Consider the following 13,613-nt stretch of genomic DNA (forward strand, 5'->3'; position numbering starts at 1 on the left):
CAGAGGATTAAAATAATTGGGTGTGGAGTGAAACAGTACGCTGCGTGAGAGTGGTCAGGGCGTGCTGGGTCTAATTAGGAGATACTTGAAGGGACTCGCCGTGCATTCCGGTCATATACACATAAGCAAACACACACACACACGCACACACACACACACACAGGTCACTCAGAGAGCCAGGAGACACTGACATGATGTGTAAGCGCAGACCACAAGATCCTTCATAATTGTCATTAATTTGATGTGCTGTGGGCCTGAAATCATCTCCAGCCTGTGCTGCCATTCAAAGAGTTTGTGGGAGTCCCGTTGCCCTCGTGTTTGGGCAAAGTAATTAAAATTGCTTCATATGGTGCCACTTTAATTCCTGACGGTTCCTAACAAATATCAAACACCAGTTTGATTCCGATGATATACGCTTGCTAGAGACATCCCCATGGCAAATCTACAGCCGCAATCAAAACTAATTTGCATGATGTGCTGGAGCAGCTTTATCATTTCGAGAGGCGTGTGTTTTAAATCATGTGCATACTGTGAGAAACAATAATGCTCAGGAGTTCTTGTTATGTTTTTTGGGGCAAGACAATTCTCTATTCCCCAAAGAAAACACAAACACTCTGCCCTCCTTACCGCCCCATGCTTCTGAAAATGCACAAATCATTCTGGATGTCGTAATAAAGAAAATAGGAAGATGGGGGTTGTGCGATGTAAAATCCACAAGATTTCCTTAAGATTTTTGACAACATTGTGAATTACTTCATCGTCAAACAAGCTAACCTCAGGCGTGACTGCAGAACTCGAATGTGTCATGTGTTATGTGGAATTTAAGCAAAAGACATGGTTAAACATCCCAAATGATCTTATAAACTTGAATTTTCTTTCTGAATATAGTGCAATACTTTTTAAGATGCAACACGCAAGAATTTGCAGAGGAGCTCAGTGTTTTGTTTCAGCCACTGGAAGCCTTATCTTGAACTGTGCGCCGGCTTGAAACAACCTCAGCCTCAGTGTTTTTTTGGGTGGGGGGTGGGTCCTCCTCCACAGCAATCGCTCACCCTGAAAGAGCCGAGCACAGGGACTGATTGCTCTCTTCTCCACTCAATGAGAGGCCCTGCATCAGTCCATAGCATTTGTGTAAGGAGAGCCCTAGTAAATTAATTTACCCCATTTAACCATCAGATGTCAGCATCTAGCTGGCAGGCTGCACAGAGAGAAAGAGGCATTGTGTGGCAGCGCCTTGTGTGTGGGGAAAGCAAGGGCTCGGGGGGCATTACAGCACTCAATAGAGGGTACTTCACTCGCAGCCGATTCACTACCCCCGAGCTTCCCCGGGAATGATGTCATTTTTTACAGCTAGAAACAGGGAAGACAAAACATTATGTGTCAGTGAGTTGCTTTTCTGTCGTGTCAATCTGTCTTCATTTGAGCATTCGTTTTCATTATACATCTACGAGGCGTTCGAGGCATTCCTTGCCGAGGGAGAGCGCATGTTGTTGTTGTTGCTGATTTACTGACTTTGTGCAAAAAACGCCCGGCAGGAAAACCAGGTCATCGGCACGAGAAAATTCTGAAAGATTTCCTATGACATATCATGCCCTCTGTCGTCCCGCTCTGACCATGAGGAGTCCTGCAGGGATGAGGTAATTGATTGTGCTGCTGATGGGCGATAATATCTCGTTATGGCCATATGCATGGAGAGTCCCCCCAGTATTCCATGCTCCCCTTGCCTCCGTGCCCTTGATAAGTCTGCTCTGCATTATCTTCACTGGGAGCCAACGGAGCGGCCGGGCCTTATCTCCAATGACCTCACGGACCAGGCATTAATCACCAACTGCAAAGAAAGAAATTAGCCTCAGAGCAATCTCCGCACAATCTCTAAATGATTAACTCTCAGCCCACTCACTTCTGACATTGCTGCACAATACCATACCATTTTGAAGAAAATACCCCAAGTGCTTGAAAGGGAGAGCGCGTGGCAAGACGCTGACATCAGAAGTAGCGGCATTTGCAGACACTTACGCCCCTTATCGTTGCTGTTTCTTCTGTTGCCTTTTTCATTGTTGCTGTGTTTATGAGAAAGACACAATTAGCTATACATAATGAAACCGATTTTGGTAAATTATTCTGTACACTGTTAGTACAACGTTAATGAAGTTAGCCTCCTCATGACTTATCCTCCCTTCCATTAATGAATTATAACACAATTCATTATCTAATGTATGTCCAAGGGTTTGTTGCGTACAACAACAATTACATCCATTAAAGAACAAGGCAATTAATAGGATGGTTTGGAGTGCGTCTGTGTTACTGCTCCTACAACCAATTTGTATGGAGAGCGTTAATTTTATCGGCGCACAACAAAAGGTGTATGTTTAGGACCGGGCAATTAGAGCTCAGAGCGGAGGCCCGAGGAGGGAGGATGAAGAAATCAGCCATGCCTTTTCAACTGGATGGAAATGATGCCTTTGATGCACGGCGTTCAAACAGTTTTCCACACACCCAGCTGAGCAGAAGAAGAGTGATTATTTAACATAGGCGACCCATCCCTCCGGTGAGCTCATTTGGCCCCCCCTCCACCCTCCCCCACCCCCCGTGCCATCTACCCGGGCCGACCCTCTCGGCTGGAGCTTGTCTTGGGCACGGCTTGGCTCACGGCTGGACGCGGACGCCCGTGATGGATGCTCAAAGAGTTGACCCCGTGACCGATGAGCCACGGGCAAACAACACAGCGTCTAAAGTTCTCTGCCAAGTAGAATATTGATTTCATGTTCCATGCACTTTGGACACCACCCCCCCCCCCCCCCCCTCCCCCCATCTGTCTTACATTGGAAGGAATTCAATAGATTTTGTTTTGCACTTACGTTGTTGCTAAGGAGACAACATAGTAGACCTTGGCGCGCCGGAGGAACAGCTAACAATGCAAATAGGACAGGGTAGACTCCCACACACAGCTGTTGCTCGGGGAAAACACGGTACATGCAAGGTGAATCTATAGCAGCGTCGTTTTGAAGATGCAGGGAACAAATCAACTCACCCGACATGTTCCTTGTGGGTCTTTTTCAAGCCCGTTCACCACCTCTCTCTCTCTCTTTCTCTCGATGAAATGGAAGTAGCCTGTAAAGCAGCGTCTTCTGCATCAAGCTAGCCAGCAAAAGTATGGATTTTCATTTCAACCAAGAACAAAGCTTTTCTTGTTGTTTTGAAGCATCAATTATAGATCAATCAGACAGTCATTATAGCTCATGAGCCTTAAGAATCTAACGCATCTTATGAGCTATTTTAAGTGCCTGCTATAGATACGAATAGGCCGAAGAGGGGGTATTTCTGATTATTCTAATAATGAACATTGAAATGAGATACAGAGAAGCCTAATCTTACCTGTATTAATGAGACTGAATGGACATTCCAACTGGAATTCTTTAAGTAGAAAAATCAACAGTGATCATCCTGGTAGTTTGAGGAATCGACTTTGGGTGAAGGAGTTTTGCTTGCTGAAAGAGTTTGGTGTGTGTGTGTGTGTGTGTGGAGGGGGGTGCCAAACATTTGGACAGTAGTAACATCCTGTACTGTAGACTGTAGGTGGGTGTATTGTTGTGATGGTTGAAGAAGAGCACGACTCGGGGGCAGATGCAGTTTGACTCCGCGGCTCACATTCATCATGAGCCACGCAGAGTCTGGCTCTTCCCTCTTCCCTCTCTCTCTCCCCCGGAGAGCCGGAGGGGGCGAGTGCTGCGTGCCAGCCTTGCTTTTTGCCACGGCAGATGCCCTGAGCTCAGGATCCCCAGCAGGGCCAGTGTCACAGAGACCTGACTCTCCATCCATCAACACCCCGCCCGTACAGCAGCATGTGCCTCACAACAGCCTCGTGATCCATTTGTCGCCTGCAGATATCATGCCTGAATGTCCCCTCCTGAGTGGCTTATGGTCGTTTTTTAACATACAACATAATTTATGACAATTGGGTGTTTTTCTGTTACACAGGATTTGTTATGGTACCATGAGTGCATCCCTTTTTTTCTGTATCAATGGCCCTAAACCAGAGGGAATCAACCCCTAACCCTGACGGTGTTAGTGCCATGCTGTACCCATTGAGCTACACACGATCACTTTGCCGGTTTTGGAATGGGAATTGAAGAGATGAGAGTGCAGAGATGTTCATTAGTCTCTTCATGGCTATTGTCCCTCTCAATTCTAGCAGTGGCATCAGTCAGATGGAGCCGCACCACTCCAGCTGGCGCAAAAACAAAGCAATTTACCAATTTTAAAGATTTTAATGACTTCCAACAAGATAATGATTTGGAACACAATTGTGCAAACCAATCTGCTTTACAATTTCAATTATTTATCTTTCTAAACAGTTATGAAAATATTTTTTACTTTGTTGCCCAACAGCAGTGAGCCCTTGCCTTGCCTTTTAACGCAGCGACTCCAGCAAGCAGGCCTCCTTAGCTGTCCAATAACTTCAGTGCTTTAATGAAAGGCAGTGTTGTAGTTCCTCTCCACGCCTCCCGCCCAACAGCAGTTTTATTCAGCTCTAAATAGAAATGGATATATTAGGGCTGGCAGTCTGTCCAGGTCGAGCCGGTGGCATACACACACTACCAGGGCGGTGAACAATCTGACACCCTGCGGGAGTTTTACACGTTTGATTTACATTTATTGATTGCTCAGATATAAGCCATTAATCACGTGGAAGGCTGACCTTTTTTCCCTCTCAACAACTGCAGCCAGCTCTTCGTTTCCATGGCTGAGCACTGGGAAGGTACCATACAGCACTGAAAGGCCTGCTCTCTAACACACAGTGAGGGGGTGTTGGGGGTGCTTCACACTGCATCCAGGTATGTGACCAAACAACATGAACCTTGGCTCATTTAACTCTACAGGAGATCCATCTGACATCAGAAAACGGTTCATGCAAGTGCACCTTTTGATTTTATTGACCCCAGTAGTTCCATTTTAAAACCTCTGAGTGCAGGGATCGATAATCAATTTACAAAAACATCTTGGGCCACATATAAATACACACGGAGAGACAAGAATAAATGGGGAAAAAAGTGGAATGCGCACTAGTTCCCTGCTGGTAGATTCCCATCTAGAATGTACATTTAAAGATCATTGTTGAACCAAAATCTATTTTGCTTTTTCTTTTAGTTTGTCATGGTTTTGGCCATGTCGGTTTTTACATATTTGGCTGTCTCTGCTGTCAACAAACTCCGAAATGGGATTAGAGACTTTGTAATGCAAACCAGGAAACAGACTTGAGTTAGCTGTACCATGTAATTATCATATATAACATGCCCATGTACAACATAAAGTATAATATAAATACATGATTTCATGTATTTGGATATCATTTGGATAATTCTGCACTTTTCTATCAAAAATAGAGAGACCGCATATGATGTGACTGCAAATTCCCGCTTTCTAAATATTTCTCCAGTGTCATTTAAGTGAAGGAGAATGTTAATCTCGACGGGACTCCTCAATTAAATAAATGTCAAACAAAATAAATGAAAAATTTAACTGATTTTGGAACAAATACCAGGCCTTATCTGCCGGGTCACACAACATGCCAGTGCTGGGACCTTAGAAATAATGAATACAAAGAGATAAATTGCCCCTTAACTCTGCCGGAGCAATGGAGTCATATGATTTTTGACTCCGGCGAGCTCAAATGTCCTCCTTTTTCCCCTTCACCGTCAGACTGATTTATTTTCAGTTTTGTCATAATCAGCAAGGTCTTACTCTTCTTCCTCATTACTCGCCCTTGATTTGCTGCTGTGGAGAACAGTAGGCTCTTTGGGGAAATAGATTCATCAGTTCTTAAAACACAGCGCCAAAGAAAAGAAGCCTCAAACTTCACATGTGTAATTTTCATTTAGATTTCTCGGCACCTTCTGCACTCCGCTTTAATCTCGGCCAACACTTCTGAAATGGGGAAAATTGGAATAATTTGTGCGAAGCGTTTCTTCTTTGTGTCTCAATGTTTTCACTCTATGCGTCACTTCAGGGACTGCTGTGGCCGTTATCAAAGGCAAACGCTAATCTCTTCCATATGATCAATTAGATAAAATAATTTCACCTTTGCATCGCAACAAAATTATTCTCATCATACTCTTTGATGGGCTACTTCCGTCTCCGCCAACCTCCTGATATGCAACAGACATATGGCGATTTAAACTTGTTATCCTACTTATCCAATTTTCCCCACAATGGAATTTCTCAACATGAACTACCTGGGTTTTGTTTCGGTCTCTAAGCTCTACCGGGAACTAACAGTTGCCCTTTTTGGACCGGCTTTGTTGTGATAGAGAAGGCAGTCAAGGCTTTTCTCATCTTTTTTTTTTTTTCTAGCCATATGTCTCTTCCACAGCTGTTTACTGTATCATTTACAAAGATGCACGCTCTTCATCTAAGTGCTTTTCCTCAATAAAAGCCCTCTATTTCTGGAGCTTCTTTACCTTCAAAATTTGCCTCTCTCTCTCTCTCTCTCTCTTTCTCTCTCCACAGCGCCTCTCGCCTTTCCTTTCCTCTCTTTCTCTCTATTTTCCCTCGAGCCCCTTTGCGTGCCTCCATCTTGTTTTTCATACAAAGCTCCTTTTATCCGTGCTCTGTCTGGTGCCCACCTGTTGGCTCTGCTTTCCATCACCCAGCCTGCAGTCAGGAGACACCGGTGGCTCTGGGCCGCCCCGCTGTGTCTTTGATCACTCATGTGACCTGCAGGAGAAATGCACTCGCCTCGGGGAGAGGAAAGCATTCGGCAAAACCCATATCCACAACGGAGGCGTGGGGGAAGATTCTCATCCCCTACAGGCTTTATCAAAACGCCCAGCCGTCCACCTTGAGGTCACGCCGTCTGCCCCCTGTGAAATGGCTCCCGGTGATGGAGAACCACGGCGGCATCGCGCACCTAACTCAGAAACGCGCCGTCGGGAAATGAGATGCCTCCAGTGGGTGACCCGACGTGAACGGCGACACTTCATTCAGCGTGTTCTCAGCTGACATTGTGGGTTGTGTGATGCCATTCAACTTCCTTTAGTGGGGCGAAATGACAAATGATGGAGTGTGATATGGGAGGATTTGTGGACAGCTGGCATACAAACTTGCAAAAGCCTGGAGGAGACGGATGACACATGGTGGAGTACAGTACATTTACTCCTCCACAAGCCATTGGCTTTAACAGGCCGTGCAATGTGAAATGTCTAATAGTGAGGAAAATCACATCTCACATTATTCACAATTTTATGGGTGTGCTCGTTCCCAAATTATGGGAGGGTGATATAAAAGTCCGTGTCTGCTCTGCTTTCCAGTCCAAGTCTTCACTTTCTTTCTCAAAGCCATTATATGCCTGGCACGGTAAAATTTATTATCGGGTGTTCATTGGAAAATATGAGCTCTGTTTCACCTTAATTGAGACGGCAGATATGTAAGCTTGCTTAAATTACGCTTTCTCAAAGGTGAATACACTAAATCATGAGCGGTCATTAAAATTACTTCACTACTTTTTTTTTCTCCTTGTTTTACTTGTGCTCTTTTACAAAATAAAGACCTCAAGACTACAAGACTACATCAAGACCCATGTGGAAAATTGTCTTTCAAAGTGTAAAAACTAGAGAGAATCATAGTACCCAAGTTAAGGAATATGGACCACGGTAATATTTTCTAAAGGCAAACCAGAGTCGCTAATTAAGAAATCCATGGAGCAGCATTTCTAAAACAATGGGGTGCAGATGCAAAAGGGGTCACAAGCCTTTTGTGTCCCCAGATGACAGGACTACCAGTATTTTTTTAATAAGGCACATTTATTCTAGGTGGGTCCAGCACTGAAAATGTATCAGGATTTATAAACAAAAGACAATGCTCAAAGGGAGATAAGCAGGATGTTTGGACCAGATCCTGAACATGGAGGAATGTGGCTGGGACTTAATGCGACTGTAATTCTCATAACTTCAGGTTTTGCCCCAGGCCTAGAGAACACTTGTGACCTTATATTCTTCATGCCAATAGAATATTCTGTTTACATTTTGACAATCTGTGCATACACAGATAAAGTAAAGACTTATTTCAAAGAATAAAGACTACTAATTTGTGAAATTGGACTGTAGTGCTGCTTGAGACCAGACGAGTAAAAAGCAATTACATGGCACTCATTAGAGTCTACAGAATGAAAACAATAATGAAAAGAAAACTAACCTACTCTTCATAATTTATAATACATTAAAATGTCTAAGGTGGCATATCAAAGCGGATATTACAAAACAGAGCACACTTGTGTGTTTTGGCTAAAAAGCCTTCAACAGGCTGTTAACCATGACACCAAAAACAACACATAAATGTGGCATGTCTTTAAAATACTCCTACATTGTTATATAAAGACAATAAAGACATTTTAGTGTTGCTCATACTGTAAGAAGAAAAGGAGGAGTGCCTTGGCATTCTTTCTTTGAGAAGACAACTGATTTCTTTGCAAAAGTCTGATGACATTTACTCCATCTAACACTGGTAGGATGCTGTGAACCAAAATGTGCCAATCTGTTGTTTGCCTCCCTCCGAAAGATTGTTGTTTGTGTGCTTTATACTGGGAGTTTGAAACGTGCCACAACTTTTGTGGGAGGTGATGGTGATTATTAGCCAGAGCCAACCTACATAGTCTTACAAATCTGGGTCTCCAAAGGAAAAGTTGAGTACAGTACCAAGAGACTCAAGTTTGTGTCAGAAAAGTAGTGGAATCTGCTAAAGGAGGACACTTCAGACGAAGAACTAACAACAAACTGTCTCAACTTACATCAATATGTGTAACTGTTAATTCAAAAGTGAGATATTATAATATGACTGATTGATAGCACTTTTACAAACAGGATCATCTGTACTTAAAAGATATTGAATTATGATCAGGTGATGTTGTTTTTCCTCCAAAATGGATCTATAACATCTTCGAATACTCTTCATGCGGTTATTCCTTGTAAAAAAAAATGAATAAGGCGTGTTACATAAGAATGGAGTTGTGTAATTGCCAGCGCACCTCCTTCCCTGATAGCGAAACCTCCCATAGGTTAGAGATCAAAGAAAGCGGGTACTGTCACTCAGCAGTTCCTCAGCAGTAACTTTCATCAGCCATTGGGAATAACGTGTGTGTAATGGACAGCTCTAGAGTTGCTCTGCTGGATCTCCCGCGATGAATTATTCAGCTCGTCCAATGTGGTGACAAAACGCGCGGTGTCAGAAAACCAGACACGACTTCATCAGCAAAATGCTCCGGCTCCTTTCGCGCCCCTCCTCCTTCCCTCCCCCTCCTCCCCCTCCTCCTCCTCCTCCTCCTCCTCCACCAGCCTTCCCCTCTGCAGTAATTTCATTCTCACCTCCGCCCAGGATCCCCGTGAGTGAAGTGCTGGTTGTTCTGGGCGGGCGGACGGAGGAGGCCAACTGGCTGGGTGTCCCTTTGTCCTTGCTGGCTGTGGAGCCTTAGACCATCCATCTCTGTCAGAGGCATGCATCTCAGGATCCCCTCCTCTACCAAACCCCCCCACCTCCCACTTCCACCCCTCCTTCCCCACTCTGGAGGCCCTGTCTCACAGGCACGTCAGTGCTAAATGGAGCCTTTACACAGTATTGACTGGCCCCACAAGTCTCTCCACTGGCCTTGCTGCACTGCAAAAAATGTCTGTCTCAACAAGTCATTTAGTCTCATATTCAGCCTTCAAATCTTATTTTTCTTAGACCAAGAGAAAAATTCTGCCAATGGGGTGAGATAACTCCTCTTGTTTCCAGTGCAGTTTCACTTGTTTCAGGAATTTTCTGGAAATGACTGTCAATATGTTGAAACAAGTCAGAATAGGCAGATCACTGCACTACTATCAAGAAAATGACACTTGCTTCTAAAAAATTCTTGAAACTAATTGATTTGTATTGGAAACAAATGATATTATCTAACGCCACTGGCAGTTTTTGTCACTTATTTTAAGAAAATGATGATTTTAGGACTCATTTTTTGACTAAATGACTTGTTAAGAGGGAGATTTTTTGCAGTGTGGGCAGAGCGGGAAGCAGCCCATCATATTTTCTCTTTTCCCCTTTCGCAGGCTGGTGATTAGAAAGGCAGTGGGAGACGCTGATGAAAGTGGGGCTCCGTCTCGTATCGTGACACCGGCGATGGTTTTACAGGAACGTAACACACACGTGTTTGCACACATAGCTGTCACCTTGTGTGTCCGTGAGTCAATTATCAAGGCATTGAACCAATGTGAAAATGTCTGTCCGCTCTTCAATATTTCTTGGAGAGTGCACAATACTACTGGCGTGTGGATCCATTGCCGGCAAGGACAAAGGACACACAAGGCATTTAACCAATACTCTGTTTTTTTTTTTTGTGGGAAGAAGTTGTATTGTGTACACCGTTTCCATCATGAGTCCTCGCTTGCGAAAAACATCCATTAGCAAGTCATTTAGTCTCATATTCAGCCTTCAAATCAGAAAAAATTGGCAGAAAAATTCTGCCAATGAGATGAGATAACTCCACTTGCTTCCAATGCAGTTTCACTTGTTCCAGGAACTTTCCAGAAATGAGTGTCAGTATCTTGAAACAAGTCAGAATAAGGCAAAATCACTGCACTACTATCAAGAAAATGACACTTGATTCTCCAAAACTCTTGAAATACGTTGATTTGCATTGGAAACAAGTGAAGTTACCTCACCGCATTGGCAGTTTCCTTCACATGTTTTAAGAAAATTATGATTTTAGGACTGAATAATAGACAAAATGGCTTGTTAAGATGGAGATTTTTGCAGTGTGTATGTACAGTATGCTGTGTGGTCTCGGGTCTGGCCACAATCTCTTAGTTTTCCTCTTCGTTCAGCAAGCTGAGCTGCTATCATCTGCGAGCTGTACTGAGGGACACATCCTCCATCCCTTTGCTCTCTCTTTTTTTTTTCCCAGAGCTCCCTCTGTAAGTCCTCTGTCATGAAAGCCAAAGTCCCCTATTTCCCAAAGGGAGCAGGAATCAAAACCTGTCATTCTTATTCCCAGCACAGACCTGCATCCATCAATCATCTCATCTAACACTGGCTAAGGCTCAAAAGGAGCTATTCTCTTTCTTGAGTCCCTCTATATGTATTGAAGGGACGTGTCTTAGAACAAAAGGCGAGGAGTGCCGATAAATCCCCTAAGATCGAATGACATTAAGCTGTTAGAAGAAAATGGATCCGGCAACAGGGGCACTTTGAAAACTTCTGGCTCAACTCGAACAGAATTAAAAGTTTAGATCTGCGTTTTGGTAATTAAATAATATCTTGTGTAATTGAAGAGGCGCGCCGTGTTGATTTTAAGGTGCTTGCTATAGCTGGAGATAGCTTTCTGGAGGAGGAGGGTGTGAGAGATGAATGATGAAAGTGTCGTGGAACGGTTTCAAGATCAATCTGTGCTGTAACAATATGACAGCCTCTCATTACTGCGGAGGGATATCAGATGTTTATATTTAATAATAATGATTAGAAAGCTTGCTGCGGAGCCATGGTTTATATTAAAAGAAAAAAAAAGAGCCTGATGGTGAAATGTCTAATTCGACGTCTATTTTGTGCCGTTCGTGATGGACAAAAGCTTCAACCTGCATGAAAACCCCGCCTCTCCTTTTCAGAAACGATATTGTATGAAAATTGAATGGGAATAAGATAAGGAAATTAGACGAAAGCGCGCTGGAAGTAGGAAGGCTGTTTCTGCTGCTTTTTTGCATCCCTTATATACCAGAATATGGAAAGAATGCAAAGATGCTGGTGCTGCTGAGGTTTAACGGATGCTGTCAAAAGTGAAAAACATGTCTATGGCCGCAGAATATGACTGCAGAGTGTGATAAAACCGTTTCAAAGCCGCAAGAGGAGCCAGAAGAGGTTTTATTCCTTCTTTCTTGACATAATTCTAATGCGTGCCTTTGCGTACTCTTCCAGTAGCATGACCTAATGCTGTCAATCTGATCCTTCACGTGTGATTTAGCAGTTGCATGCTGCAGGTTAGTGAGGCAGCAGAGGCATAAAGAGGCTTCACAGTGTTAGCAGGAAACATACAGGGTAGCATTAGCATGACAGCATTGCCGCCTCAGACAGGAGATACATACAAACAACGCTCTGAATGAGAAAAGGGGGGCATAGGAGATGCTCTTTTTGTTTGGGGAGTGGAAAGTAGAAAATGGAAAGCTTAGCCAGGAGATGAAATAGATGAGAATCTGGAATATTTAGTGTCGGTGTTGACAACAAAGCGTCGTGAGGAGGACACTGCCTTCCTTCACATCACTTCAAGGGGAGAGAGACAGAGAGAGCTGTCAGCCGGAGTGAGTGGTGTCCTTTGCCATTGCGGGAGCTATTTTACGACCAGGTTGACAGTTTGACTGCTTCTTTCATCCCCTTCTGTATCCAGCCTCTCTTGTTGTCTTTAATCAGAGGCCCCTCAGTCCTGCTGGAGAGGCTGCCAGGACGGCTCGCGCTCCCAGCAGCCGTACAGAGGGCATCCTTGGCAGTGACCTCTGTCTCATCCCCTCACTAAAAAAAAAAAAACTAAAAAAAACCACAGGCTTTTATTCAGCGCTCGCAGCCCCGGAGCTTGTTAGCACCACATGGCTAACAACGCTCAACACGCTGACAAAACACCCTTCGCTGCAGCACAATCCTGATCAAATTCAATACCTTGAGAGATAGCAAGTGCAGCATGCTTTGTCGCTTTGATGCCCATCTTAATTAATGGTTATTTGAGTGAAAACTTCAGGAGCAGTCCTGATAATCAATCAATGGAGCGAGAGACGTTTATTAAATCAAAAGCTTATTTTTGAAAAGAATCTTGAAAATTGAAATTTGGTCAAATACTTGTTTTTGTAAATTATGTTCCTAAAAACCTTAACGGCCTAATGATAAACATGGTAATTTCTTGTATTAAATAGCATATTTTACTAACTAGTATTTATTTTAAAATGAATCGAATTACTGTCTGGCCCAGGATTTGATTAAAAATATGCTCCGTTGCACATTTTAGAGTTATAATCTTGCCAATGTCGTCATCCTTAACATCTCAGCGTAATTTCAATTGAACTGTTCAGAATGTCCAGCAGTAATAGATTATCATGAAAATCAATGCCCTTTTAAAGTATGTGCAAACAGCAGATACTGTAATTAGTCAGGCCCAGGGGCGGGCCGGCCATCTGGAGTGGTGGGAGGTTTCCCGGTGGGCCGGTCGACCTGCGGGCCGGCCGCGAGTCCAGCAACACCGATGCAAAAGTCTGTTTGGTGGTCCTGCTGTAGAGCGGCCCGCTGGCTAAGTAGAGGTGTGAGTGTAGGTGTGTGTGTGTGTGTGTGTGGGGGGGGGGGGTCATAAGTTCATCATATCTCACGAGTCCATCTTTCTCCCCCGCCTTTACTTTAGTACGTTCTACCTTTCATCCCCTGAGCTGACAGTGACAGGCTGATCGTGTTGTGCATAAACTGCGACTCACTCCACCTAACAAAAACGAACATGGAAAAGCAGGAGGAGAAAAAAGAAGGAGCCAAAATGCAAAAGTGGAGCTGAAAATCGAAGTGAAACCAGTCACCTGGGGCAGATGTGGCCAAACGCCACAAACTGATTAATTTATTTGTTCGCA

The sequence above is a fragment of the Centroberyx affinis genome, unplaced genomic scaffold (assembly GCF_046629955.1).
Source record: "Centroberyx affinis isolate AG114_WGS23_722 - 3 ecotype Tasmania unplaced genomic scaffold, CSIRO-AGI_Caff_v1 ptg002368l_1, whole genome shotgun sequence".
Classification (NCBI taxonomy): domain Eukaryota; kingdom Metazoa; phylum Chordata; class Actinopteri; order Beryciformes; family Berycidae; genus Centroberyx; species Centroberyx affinis.